The sequence below is a fragment of the Mustela nivalis genome (assembly GCF_964662115.1).
Source record: "Mustela nivalis genome assembly, chromosome: 6".
In the NCBI taxonomy this organism is placed as follows: domain Eukaryota; kingdom Metazoa; phylum Chordata; class Mammalia; order Carnivora; family Mustelidae; genus Mustela; species Mustela nivalis.
The window spans coordinates 36,864,321-36,878,207 of record NC_139025.1 but is presented as its reverse complement, the minus strand read 5'-3'; the positions used below and the strand labels follow the sequence as shown (position 1 = coordinate 36,878,207).

At 38.6% G+C, this 13,887-nt stretch overlaps 1 long non-coding RNA gene across 3 annotated transcripts in view; it reads left to right on the top strand.

Moving 5' to 3' along the window:
* The window catches only part of LOC309866423, a 63,472-nt gene that overhangs the window by 5,589 nt on the left and 43,996 nt on the right, over positions 1 to 13,887 (top strand). The window lies entirely within an intron of this gene.

Sequence of the window (13,887 nt, the reverse complement as noted above, 5' to 3'; positions counted from 1 at the left end):
AATACATTTTTTTTTGTCAGCAATTTTAAACAGATAAATAGCTAAAAGTGCCAGGTATTACTGTAATAGTCTTATCATCCTAAGTCTATTATTAAAGCAGTTTTTTTAAAAATAAATAAACAGTAAATTAATTAATTAATTAAAATAGTTTTAGAAGACATTCCTGTTGCCATTGACAAAAGCACCTTGGCAAGTGAAGACTTCCTTTTACTTCTACCCCTTTTGTTATATATATCCACAGTCTAGTAAGAGCCATAACTTTAAAGATTTTCCTTTAGTATTTCACATTCATTGAACATTAGAAATTGAAAACTTTGGGATTTTTTTTTTCTTTCAAGATTTTACTTAAATTCGAGTTAGTTAACATATAATGTAATATTGGCTTCAGGGGTAGAATTTAATGGTCCATCACTTGCACAGAACACCCAGTGCGCATCACAGTAAGTGCCCTCTTTAATGTCCATCACTCATTTACCCCATTCCCCCACCCACCTCCCCTCCAGCAACCCTCAGTTTGTTCCTTATTGTTTTTTTTCTTTTTTTAAGATTTTATTTATTATTTGACAGAGAGAGAGGGAACACAAGCAGGGGGATGGGAGAGGGAGAAGCAGGCTTCCCGCTGAGCAGGGAGCCCGATGTGGGGCTCAATCCCAGGACCCTGGGATCATGACCTGAGCCGAAGGCAGACGCCCAAAGACTGAGCCACCCAGGTGCCCCATGTTCCTTATTGTTAAGAGTCTCTTATGTTTGCTTCTGGATATTACTAGAATATGTAAACATCGAAAATGTTGGAAATAGTAAAGGATACAAAATTTAGTCCTGTCTCTGGTCACTGAAATTTGGTCCTAGTGGACTGAAAACAAACACTTTTTTAAAGTTGTGCTTCATCAAAGAACCTCATATTTAGGCGTAGGACTCTACCATGATGCATATTAAAAATCAGTGGACTGGGGCGCCTGGGTGGCTCAGTGGTTTGGGCTGCTGCCTTTGGCTCGGGTCATGATCTCAGGGTCCTGGGATCGAGCCCCGCATCGGGCTCTCTGCTCCGCAGGTAGCCTGCTTCCCTATCTCTCTCTCTCTGCCTACTTGTGATCTCTGTCCTTCAAATAAATAAATAAAATCTTAAAAAAAAAAAAATCAGTGGACTGAGATATTAACTGAATCCCACACCTATTCAAAGATTTACCCATTAAATGCTTGTTTTCCTCATCTCATTTAGCCGAAAGCCTAAAGATTAATTCACTTCAGCTGTTCTTGGCAAGTATTTGTTTTCAGTAATTAGGGCAGATGACCAAAGAAAGGAATACATGGCTTAAAGAAGGATTAGAGTGGTGGAAATTGTTGTCTCATGTTTCAAAGAGTGCCTTTGATCTCTTTTATTTTTTATAGCTTAAGCTGCTTATTTTGTTTGACATGTTTTTTTCAGTGACTGCTGTTGGTATCACCTCTTTGTTTGGGATATCTGCTTTTATTTTCTTTCACTGACTTTCACTGGCTTTACTTCATTTGTAACTCCAGCCTTTCCTTGACCTTCAACCAAACCTGGTTTTTGATGTATTCTTTCTGTTTTTCACAAAGACTAATGTGGTGTGGTTTTTTGTTTTGTTTTTTAAATAGAAATTCTAGCCAACAGCTTGAGGGTACTGGTAGAAGAAATACAGTTGTGATAACTTAATGGTTACATTCGTTGTGTATTCAGACCTCCTGGAAAGTGGTTCCTTTGGTAGATGCCTCTGGGTTAATAGATCTGAAAGAGTCTCCTTGGCATGTGAGTGTGTGTGTGTGTGTGACTATATATATACCATATGCAAAGAAATATATCATAGAAACAGAAATATAGATGTGAAGTAAGATCTTCACACAAAGAAAACACACATCTAATTAATGCCATCGTAGTATAGAGTATCATGCCTGACTGATTCGTATGTTTTTGGCTTGTCTCATAAAGCCATCTAGCATGGATTCACTGGAAATGTCATCAGCACAATTCTTCTTATATATTAGCTTTGTTATTTCAATATTTATGAGGGCATATACATCAAAATAGGTTGTTTTGCTTTTTATTTATGAATCATATATTCAAACATTTTTATACCTTATGAACTTAATCATAAGAACAGATAAATCCCCTGCATTTTTCATGATTTCTTCTATGTAAAAAAAGCAGATTGAAAAAGATTTTAAAAAAAGGTGCCTAGGTGGCTCGGTAGTTAAGCATCCACTCTTTATTTCACCGGAGAGCATGATCTCAGGGTTGAGTCATGGTGAATCAAGCCCTGAATCAAGTCCACACTGGTTGTGGAGCCAGCTTAAGATTCTCTCTATCCTTTCCGCCGATCCCCGTCACTCACTCTTTTTCTCTCTCTCTTAAAAAAAAAAATAAGTAAATAAGTCATCTGGGAGACTCAGTTGGTTATGCAACTGTCTTCTGCTCAAGTCATGATCCTGGAGTCCTGTGATTGAGTCCCGCATTTGGCTCTCTGCTCAGCAGGGAGTCTGCTTCTCCCTCTGACCCTCCTCTCATGCTCTCTCTCTCAAATAAATAAATAAATAAAATCTTTTTTAAAAGTTAAAAAAAATACACAAAATAACATTGGATGTCTTGGGGGATTTTTCCTTCATTTTATTTTATGTCATTTTAAAATATTCTATAATTATCTTCACAATTTACAAAAAATAAGTAACATATTAATTTAGCATTTTTATAGAACTCTATGGTAAATTTTTTTAAAGTAGGCTCCACGCCCAATGTGGGGCTTGAACTCATGACTCTGAGATCAAGAATCCCATGCTCCACCGACTGAGCCAGCCAAGTACCACTGGAGATTTTTAGTGTATATGATGACAATGGTAAAGATTTCTGGTCCAAATGCACTAATTTAACATTTTATATCTAACTGTGCATTTCAGTTTATTCCTTTTGAAAAAGAATATCCCACAGCATTCTCAAAAGATGATCAAAATGTACTGAATCAGAGTGAACCAACTTTAAAATACTCTCCAAACATTTTTCTATAATATTTATTTCTACATTATATAAGTGTATTGCCGTAGTAATATATAATATATATTATTTTTAATATGTTTTTAAACATGAAGTAAAAAATAGAAATAGACATGTGATCGTTTCTCCTGATATCCCAGGGGGCTATCTTGTGTAGTCCTGAAGGACATACAACAGACTTCGGAGACCATTACATTAGAAAATTAAAAAGTCAAATAATTTAGGATTTTACATTTATTTACATTCTGTATTCCTTTCCATTATTTAAAAAAATAGATTTGAAAGTAAATAGTAGAAGGAAAAGGAGAACTAAATTGTTGGATGCCTTTGGTGGTAGATTTTACTTTTTTTTTTTTTTTAAATGACAGAGAGAGATAGCAAGAGAGGGAACACAAGCATGGGGGAGCTGGAGAGGGAGAAGCAGCTTCCTGCCAAGCAGGAGCCCGATATGGGGCTCAATCCCAGGATGCTGGGATCATGACCAACACTGAAGGCAGATGCTTAACAAACTGAGACACCGAGGCACTCCTTACATTTATTTTTTGAAGATTATGTTTACTCTTTAGGTTCGAAATTTGATATTTGCTGCTTAAAATTATGTTTCATGGAATTGTTGGGGAGGAAGAAATTTTTCTCTATTCAGGATTCTTCTAGCTGAACTAAGGATTAAATTTACATGAGATCAATTAACAGGAGAAAATCAATTTTAGTGTCCTACTTGCAATGAATCCACATGGACATGGAATTTCAAAGACAGGCAACAGGAGGTTTCTTTTTTTCTTTTTTTTTTTTAAGATTTTATTTATGTATTTGACAGACAGAGATCACAAGTAGGCAGAGAGAGAGGAGGAAGCAAGCTCTGCTGAGCAGAGAGCCCAATGTGGGGCTCGAGAGGCTCAACCCACGGAGCCACTCAGGTGCCCCGGCAACAGGAGGTAGGTTTATGTGACATTCTGAGCTAAGGAAAGGGGTAGGAGCATAAGGATAGAAAGGAGAGGAAGACCATTAGCAGAAAGGTGAGAAATGTTTGGTAAACAAAGGTTGCTCTTTTAATAGCTGTCTTCCTAGTAAAGGCTTTCCTTTCTAATGTAAATTTAGGCAGTTCAGGGGGAGGTAAAGAGCTGTTCCTGAATCTGCTGGGTTTTGATTGCCTTTTTTTTAAGACTTTATTTATTTATTTGACAGAGAGATCACAAATAACCAGAGAGGCAGGCAGAGAGAGAGGAGGAAGAAGGCTACCCGCAGAGCAGAGAGCCAGATGCAGGACTCGATCCCAACACCCTGAGATCATGACCTGAGCCTAAGGCAGAGGCTTTAACCCCCTGAGCCACAGTTGCTTTTAACTCAAGCTAATCTTCATGGCAAAGTAGCCCTCCTTGGAGCTGCCTGACCTTGGCCCCTACAGTTCCCTCTTTTTGGAAATTCCCACTGTAAGGGCCTATTTAGCCAGAGCGGCCCCACCTCAGTTGAACAGCCATTTTGTTGTTTATGCAGTAAAACTTAAATTGACCCTGTCTCCCCCCCACCTCCCGGGGGAACTTATTTAAAAGCAAGTCCGGGAAACCAGTCCCAGGTAACAGAGCCCAGATAGAAGGGTGCATCAGGTCAGGTAGAGATAACAGCCAGAATGCAGGGATGAGTCAGGTCAGGTGGAGACATCCAATCAGTAAAGCGCACATACTGTCTCCCTAGCTACCAAGGAGTGTGGGCCCTGCCTTTTGGGGGCCAATTCTCACCAAGGTGTAGCTAATGCAAATGTCTACTGTGGGGTGAATTGTAGTTCAATTGGCCACCTGTGTGTGGCCAGGCTCAACCACATGGCCTTTGCTCTATAAAAGTTAGTCTGTGAGGCAGGGAGGGTCGTCGTCCTCTCTGTAAGGGGCGGCCCCGATGGGTCTGTTTGACGGTCGGTTTGATTTTTGATGCTTGGCGCAAAATAAAGCTTTGCTTGACCTTCACTTTGTATCAGTCTCGCTCCTTTGACCATGGACCCATTATTGGGGGACCCAACACCCACATGAAAAGTTTAGTGGGTACGTTTTTCCCTCTTGTTGAACCAGTCACTTAGTCCTGACAGTAGGTCAATGCAGTAAAACTCTTCAGGAGGCAGTGATGCAGGTTTGTTCTCAAAGTTAGGCCAATGGTTCAAGTAATCAGGTATTAAATAAGAGGCATTTCTATGGAAATAAAAAAAAAGTGGTTAACAATTGGATCAAATTACAAACTGGTTTCTGAGTTCTTAGGTTAGCCAGTTAAGATTTTTAGTTGTCAGGCTCAAAGCATCTTCAGATGGAATGAGAGCAGTCAGTGGTAAGGACAGATTTTCTAAATTTGGAGTTCAGATGTCTCTGGTGATCTTTCTGAGTGACCCACAGAGTAACAGGCAAAAATATTGTCTTTAAATATTAACTATTGTGATTTCTCTGCATTTATGTCAAGTCACTCATATTTAGTTTGCAGGGCTTTAGGAAAAAGGGCAATTTTAGTTCTCAAATGATTCCAAGTCAGAAAGGTGGGAGAAAAATTGAAAATGTTAGTTTGGAGAGTTGTGGCCAGGCACTGGGGAAACGAGAAGAAATCATGTTCTAGTACTGTTGATAATAACAGTATTAGAATCCAATAATCTACCCAGGAATTATTGAAGTATATTTTTTTCTACATAATCATCCTCATTCTATCAAAGATGGCCATGTTATCACTAATATGTTTGCAAAATAAAGTCTAATTTCAAAAAAATTGGGCATGATTATTTACATGAATGCAGCAAGAATAACAGTTGACCATATAGGCTCTTTAAAACCTGCTTTACTGGAACTTTTCATAAGAAATCTCCAGACTGGGGCACCTGGGTGGTTCAGTGCATTAAGCCTCTGCCTTTGGCTCAGGTCATGATCTCAGGGTCCTCGGATGGAGCCCCACATTGGGCTCTGTGCTGAGCAAGGAGCCTGTTTCCCCCTCTCTCTCTGTCTGCCTCTCTGTCTACTTGTGATCTCTGTCGAATAAATAAATAAAATCTTTAAAAAAAAAAAGAAAGAGGGGCGCCTAGGTGGCTCAGTGGGTTAAGCCGCTGCCTTCAGCTCGGGTCATGATCTCAGGGTCCTGGGATCGAGTCCCGCGTGGGGCTTTCTGCTCAGCGGGGAGCCTGCTTCCCGCTCTCTCTCTCTCTGCCAGTCTCTCTACCTACCTGTGATCTCTCTGTCAAATAAATAAATAAAATCTTTAAAAAAAGAAAGAAAGAAAGAAAGAAATCTCCATACTGAACTTTTAACAGCCTCTCAAGGCCAAAAGCTAAGACAAATACTTGCTATCAGACGTCACCCGCAATACCTATAGATCTGGTTTAATTTCTCTCCCTTTGAGGTCTCCAAAAATATCCTGAGATTCCTGCACCTAGTAGGAAGTGATCTTTACTTACTTGCTAAGGCTGCTGAAAACTCAGTAAGCAGGGTAACAAACTGTTATTTCCAAGGGGCTTTACGGGTTCCATAAAGTCAACCATAGTTTCTTTAAACATTTTGGTCATATCTGAGACTGTGCATGTCTCTCAAATATGACATTTCAGTTAAGGCCTTGATATTATGACCAATGTTTCCAATTGTGTCATGTTACAAAGAGAAAAGATTCTTATTGAAGGTATGCAAATAATATATTCCCATGAAAATTTAAGAATACTGAAAATTTCTGAATTCTGGAGCGATCAGGTAGGGAGAAAAAGATAAATGTTTCCATTTGATCACAAAGGTATATTTTATCAAATTGCTGCTATAAGTCAGCTTAAGATAAAACATTTCCTTGACTCTGGAAAAGCAAAACATTTTAGAAAGTCAGCTTAAAATGAAAATCATACAAATTATAATTACCCTCCTCACTCCATTCAGTCTCATGTTATTAATTCTTATTCTACTCTACTCTATTCTATCTCTCTCTTTTTTTTTTCCTTAGTAGTTCCAGAAACACTTACCTAGTTCAGCATTATGATCTTAAGGTTATCAGAAGCCTGTACTCAAAGAGTTTTCTCCATGAGTCTCACTAAAAATGAAATACAGTTGCTGGAAGCTTTTATAAAAGCATAACTGCTAAAGGATTTATTTTCCTTTAGTGCTCAGGTTCTTGGTCACATGGCTTCCAGGAATGGAGAGGCAGACCAGATGAAGAAGAGTGGTAGGCGACAAAGCAAAGTTTATGGAGTGGTAGTAAACTTTATTGAGCAATAGTACAAAGCTCTGGTAGAGGGAGTGGACCTGAGAGGGTTGCCACTAACAAAACTAAGGGGTTTTATGGGCTTGTTGGGAGGCTGTTTTAATCTGATTAACCCTCCATGTCTGCCACCCAATCAGGTTTTTGCCAGCTACATATCACATGGGAAAGGGTGGAGGACTCACTCCTTCTAGGGTGGTGTAAAATCCTCTTAAGGGTAGTTTCCTCTTATGGCAGTGGGGAGGGGGGGCCCTTGTCCTTGCCTGCTTTTCTTTCAACTATCTTGCATTATAACTGTCTGTAAATGATAAAAAACTTAAAAATGGCCAAGAGTAAAGATCTTATTAATGAGTCCATTGTAATGCAGTTAGTAAGGAAATTTCATTATTTCTGAGAAACACAGAACTTCAAGATAACAGGACAGGACATCAGATTTCTAGGACTTTCCATACAATCTGTAAAACACTTATTTTAGTAACCTATCTACACAAATATAATTTAAGAGGGTTTAGTATCACTTATTTGGCCATGATTCCTATGTAATTTAATGTACCAAATAAGTATAATTAATTTAATTTCTCACCAAATCTCTGAAATGTTCAAGGGACCCTCTGGAAAATTTCAATTAGGTTATAGTCAAAAGACTTCATTTTAGAATTTGGTTTTGGGAATTATGCCAAAAGATATCAAGAGGTTTGAACATTTGATTAAATAGAATCACAAATCATTATGAAACAGTAGTTAATTATCCATTTAACCAAAATGGCAATATAAGATTTCAAAGGCAAATACAGATAGCTGTGAGCAAAATTTAGCTCTCTAAATATTAAGACTCAGTTTTCTCAAAAAAAAAGAAAAGAAAAGAAAAGGACTCAGTTTTTTTGAGTAATCAAAGACTGATAAACATAAGAAATTATTCTGGCAAAACAGAATCCTTATTTTCTAGGCAGATTACTTTAAAGGTAAAGAAAGACTTTTGTTAATAATTCCTTATTAAGAGCAAATCGATAGTTAAAGAAAACTTAGTCCTTTTAGCAAAGAGAAAACAAAATTTTAGTTTTTTGCCATTGTACTTTCGATATTAAAACTCAGTTGTTAAGCGTCTGCCTTCTGCTTAGGTCATGACCCAGGGTTCTGGGATGAGTCCACAGGGACTCAGCAGGGAGCCTGCTTCTCCCTCACCCTCTGCTTGTCACTCCCCCTGCTTGTGCTTGCATCCACGCTCTCTCTCTCTATGACAACTAAATAAAAATTTTAAAAAAAAACCTCATTTACTTAAGTTTATCCTAATCTTAGCCAGTAGTGACCACACATTCTTTCTAATTTCTCTTCTATAAACCTACAACTCTCTTTTTTACAATCAGATTTTGTCCTAAGTTTTCCCTCTTTGAATAACCATCCTCACTTTAGGATGAATTTTCTTTTTTCTCAACAAAAATGTATTTCTATATCTTAAACTTTTTCTTACCAAACACACATACCTTACTTTCCTTGCATGCAGAGTTGTTTCCCTGATTATTTCCAGTAGTCTTAATTACATTTATTAGAATTCTGAGCTCTTGGAAATCTTAGTTTCTAGTGAAAACTAAGTAGTAAGTGAGTGTGAACTATTACTCCAGAGTTCTTTAGATTGACAAATTTATAAATACATTTTATAATTTCTAGAAAGGCACTTTTCATAGTACCATCTTTCAGTAAAGCACAAGTCATGTTTACTAACACATTCAAATTTGTCTTTAGTTTCTCAGTAATAAGACAAAAGTAGATAAAATATCAAAACATTAAGTACTAAACATAAGCATATCTTATTTAGAAATGATCTAGATGTTCAATGAATTTAACTTAACTCACCATTTAACTTGGCAAGATGTTAAAGTTTCACGTTACCAGGGGTACTTGGGTAGCCCAGTCAGTTAAGTGGCCTACTTTTGATTTTGGCTTGGGTCATGATCACTGGGTCATGAGATCGAGCCTGACACTGGGCTCCAAACTCAGTGCAGAGTCTGCTTGAGGTTCTCTCTCTTCTCCCTCTGCCCCTCCTGTTCATGTTTTTTCTCTCTCTTCATAATAAATAAATAGATTTATTTATTTTTAAAAACATTTTAAAAAACTAAAAAAAAAAAAAAAAAGTTTCAAGTTACCAAAGATTTTAGAAGCTGCTTAAAATGTTGCCTATAAACCTTTTTTTAATCTTATTTTCATCTATTTAATTTACTTGTTCTTAACAATTATGGTTAGTCCACCCACAACCCTTCATGAGGCATTGGACAGAGTCAACCATAATCCTTAGGGGTTTTCTTGTTTTGTTTTATTTGAGCAAACTTCTTTTGTTTCTCCAAACTTCTTTTGGACAAATTTCTATCGTCACCAGCTGGACCCCCAAGACCTGACCTTTACTGCCCCCCCTCCTTGAACTCAGCAACCTCTGTTCCGCGTATTTCCTTAAGCTTTCCTTTCCAGTGTGTCTCTTAACTCAGGCAAAAGATCTGAGAGACATAGTATCCCATGATGGAAACCAGAACCATATCTTAAACAAACAAACTAAAAAACTGCCTAGACAGAGACCCCCAGGTGGTTCAGACTACCCAGAACTATTGAACTTAGTCCCTAACTTGCCCCTATGCCGATGGACCATGGAGTGACCTCTAGAATGACCCCAAACTGCCTTTACCTACTATAGTACTATCTCCACTCAAGGAGGAGCACAAGCCTCATTTACATAAAAGACATTATGTGTACAGGCATGCTTTCTTAAGACGATGTGTGACATTTTGTCCCCCTCTACAGATTATAACAAGTCTCCCATTCTAAATATTCATCCTAACCCCAAGTAAAAATAACTTATCCACCCTTGCACCCTTGAGTCATGGCTTTGGAACTCATTCCCCATGATCTTATTTGCTGCAAATAAAGTTTCCTTTGCGGGACAACTGCACCTGTTATAGTTTTCATCTGTGGTTCACTGAGGAGCAAACTCATATTAGGTCAGTTATTAAAAATGAACTTATTTAACTTTCAGTAAACATAGGCAGAATAAAAGTTTTATATTTAATACTGGTTATTCTAGAAACATATCTATTTTAATCAAGCCAACCTTAAATAGCTTTAATATCAAATATTTTCCCAGAGCACATGAACTTGATAAACAATTGGGTTAGTTTCTGTGTTTCTGAGCTTTAGAAGCCCAATTCTTGTAAGTGCTTACCTTCAAAACAACTAAATAGAGCTCTTTTACAAATTAATTTCAGCAGTACTAGAGATAAAGAAAATATTTCACATTTGCAATATATATGGACACACAAATAGACACATGCAAACAAAAGTTTTATAGCTTTTGCTTTTTACTAATATTTGTAGAGAGGACATTATAGGCCCACTTTCCAAATATCTTCCTCTTTTTTTTTTCCCTCCAGATGAAAAACTTTTCCTTAAGTTTGTATTTCAAAGAGTGGCTTTTAGGTCCTAGAGATGATGAGGGTAGAAAATAGTATAAATGCATAGAGAATGTATACAAGTTTTCTCCAAGGTGGACTTTTTAGGACATATTGGTCTCATCAGAGGTGCTAGAGCTTTGGCAGAAAAAACCCTTTTAGCCATTTGTGTTTTATAAAGGCCTTTCCAAGCCTCCTCTTTTTTTTTTCCTTCAGGCTCAGGTGGTTGAGGGCTTTATTTACATTTCAAAGAAATGATAAGATCTGTAATTTCGAGGGACAGTGAAAGAATGCAAAAAACATTTTTCTTTCCTAGAGTTTCAGAGTAATTGCTATTTATAATTCACCTTCCTATTCTTAAGTACAGGAGAATTTTGTTCCAATATCCTGATCATTTATAATATTCACAAACATTTTGAGAGGAACAAGTGAGGTTTTGGGATTGGTAAACGTAAGATGGGCTGTAACCTGTTTCTAGAGTTGTATTTCTGGTTTTGTAGAGACGTGTAAGACAACCACAGATGTTCCTAATTCTCCAAAGAACTGGATGACAGCCTGAATATCAGGGGACTGGCCTGTCTTTTAAACTAAGCTTATTTCCTTGGGGCACCTGGGTGGCTCAGTGGGTTAAGCCTCGGCTTTCGGCTCAGGTTATGATCTCAGGGTCCTGGGATCGAGCCCCGCATTGGGCTCTCTGCTCAGCAGGGAGCCTGCTTCCTCCTCCTCTCTCTCTCTGCCTGACTCTCTGCCTACTTGGGATCTCTGTCAAATAAATAAATAAAATCTAGAAAAAAAACACCCAAAACTATAAACTAAGTTTTTTTCCTTATATGAGGGAAATTTCTTTTTAATTTATTTATTTATTGACGGAGAGAGATCCCAAGTGGGAGGGGCAGATGAAAAAGAAAGAATCACAAGCCGACTCCCTGCTGACCGTGGAGCTTGACATTGGGCTCACCTCATGACCCTGAGATCACAGCCTGAGCAGAGCTGAAACCACAAGTCAGCTGCTTACCCAGCTGCACCACCCAGGTGCCCCATCAGGGAGATTTTTAACTAAGAGGGGAATCAAAAGGTTTATACCTATGTAAAGTCTGTGTTGGGGAGCAAGAATTCTTGTTACCTTAAAAGTTGTTCTGGCTGGACTAAGAATCAGATAAACAGAAGAAAATAAAATATAATAGGCATAGGTATGGGGAATCCTTGTAGACATGGAAATTCCAAACACAGGCAAAATGAGGTATGTATGTCATTCTGAAGTAAGGAGAAAAGGGTGTAAGGGTCTGAGATTTCAGAGGAAAGGAATGCACTTCACAGGGTCATAAGAAGAGTAGATGTTTGGTAATTAGAAGTTTGCCCAGCTATACTGATGGTCACTTGGATAAAGTTTATCTCTGTTAATATTCCTTATTCTGGGAAAGACCCCCACCCAATTTAGATTTTTCTGTGTGTGTGGTTTTTTTTTTAAAAGATTTTATTTATTTATTTGAGAGAGAGAGAGACAGTGAGCATGAGCAGGGGGAGGGCAGAGGGGGAGGGAGAAACAGACTCCCCACTGGGCAAGGAGCCCAACACCATACAAAGGCTTGATCCCAGAACCCTGAGATCATGACCTGAGCTGAAGGCAGACACTTAACCAACTGAGCCAACTGGGTGCCCCAGTTTTTCTGTGTGGTTAGAGGAGGGATATTTGATCCTACAGGGTCTCAAGTGCCTTTAGCTCAAAATAATTCTCATGCCAAAGGGGCACATTTGGAGGGGTCCTGTCCTGAACCCCTTCATCTGTATAAAACATTTTAACAAAAGCTGCCTTTCTGATTGCACAATTCAACCTTGGCTTCTTCTTCTTCTTCCTTTTTTTTTTTTTTTTAAGATTTTATTTATTTATTTGACAGACAGAGATCACAAGCAGGCAGAGAGGCAGGGAGAGAGAGAGAGGAGGAAGCAGGCTCCCTGCTGAGCAGAGAGCCTGATGCTGGGCTCCATCCCAGGACCCTGGGATCATGACCTGAGCCGAAGGTAGAGGCTTTAACCCACTGAGCCACCCAGGTGCCCCAACCTTGGCTTCTATTATTAGTCCCTGAACATTGGCCTTCCACTGATAATTTGTAGGGGGCCTCAGAGAAATTTTGTTTGTTTCCTCCGTGAAGGGGAGGTCGTGAATAGTCAAATAATCTTTCTAATTTCTCTTTAAATTTGGTAGGATGTTCTGAAAGTAGAGATAAAGGGGCTTTATTGTTTAAAAAATTCGCTGCTATCCAGTGGACGCAAATTCTTTTATGGCAGAGGATCTGTGATACACCTACGTAGAAATGCCTGAGGCTGGCACTGCTGGATTATAAAGCCCTGGGAGGCAGGAGGAAACAAGACTGATTGCCAGTATTGGGGGCTTTTAAATTCACTTCCTGGCTTTCGGCATTTACATGAACAACCCATATACCTTGAACCTAGAGACTGGCTGGAGTGTGCACTATAAATCCTATAGGGAAGGGGGAAGTTAAAAAAGGAAGATGAAACTGGATTTTTAAGAAGGGTAATTTACTGGTGGGGTTATGGACATTGGGGAGGGTATGTGCTATGGTGAGTGCTGTGAAGTGTGTAAACCTGGTGATTCACAGACCTGTACCCCTGGGGCTAATAATATATTATATGCTTATAAAAAAATTTAAAAATTATTTTAAAAAAAAGAAGGGGAATTTACTTTGGATGTGAACATTCATTTTTGTCTTAAGTCTAATTTCTGTTCTTTTATCTTTTCAAGTAAGTCCCTAAGGCAGGTCATTATACTAAGGAAATTGAGAGCTATCTATAAAGAATATGTGTGTTTCTAAAATATGACCTATTTAAAAGATCCGTCATCTGGCCATTGACAAGTAGGATCTCTCAATAGCAATCCAAACCAGAAAGCCTTCTAATGGCTTAACCAAAGATGAAGAGGAATCCAGAGAGGGGACGATGATGTAGACCTCACAATTCAAAAGTTTACTACCAAAATGAGTCTAAGAAAGCAAAAGCCGTTTTTGCACAGGTGGTAAGGATGACGTGGTGAGAACAATGTCTCCTGTCTCCCACGGACACGTGCGTTGCCTCCACTCAGTCACAGATCTCCTCATCTGTGACGCTGGGCAGGAGCTACTGTGACCAAACTAACGCAAGTTTGCTCCTGGATGAATTACAGGTGGAGACCACACCCGATGGAGTTACCACACCCGATGGAGTTGTCACACAAAAGAGTGTTTATTTGCAGCAAATAAC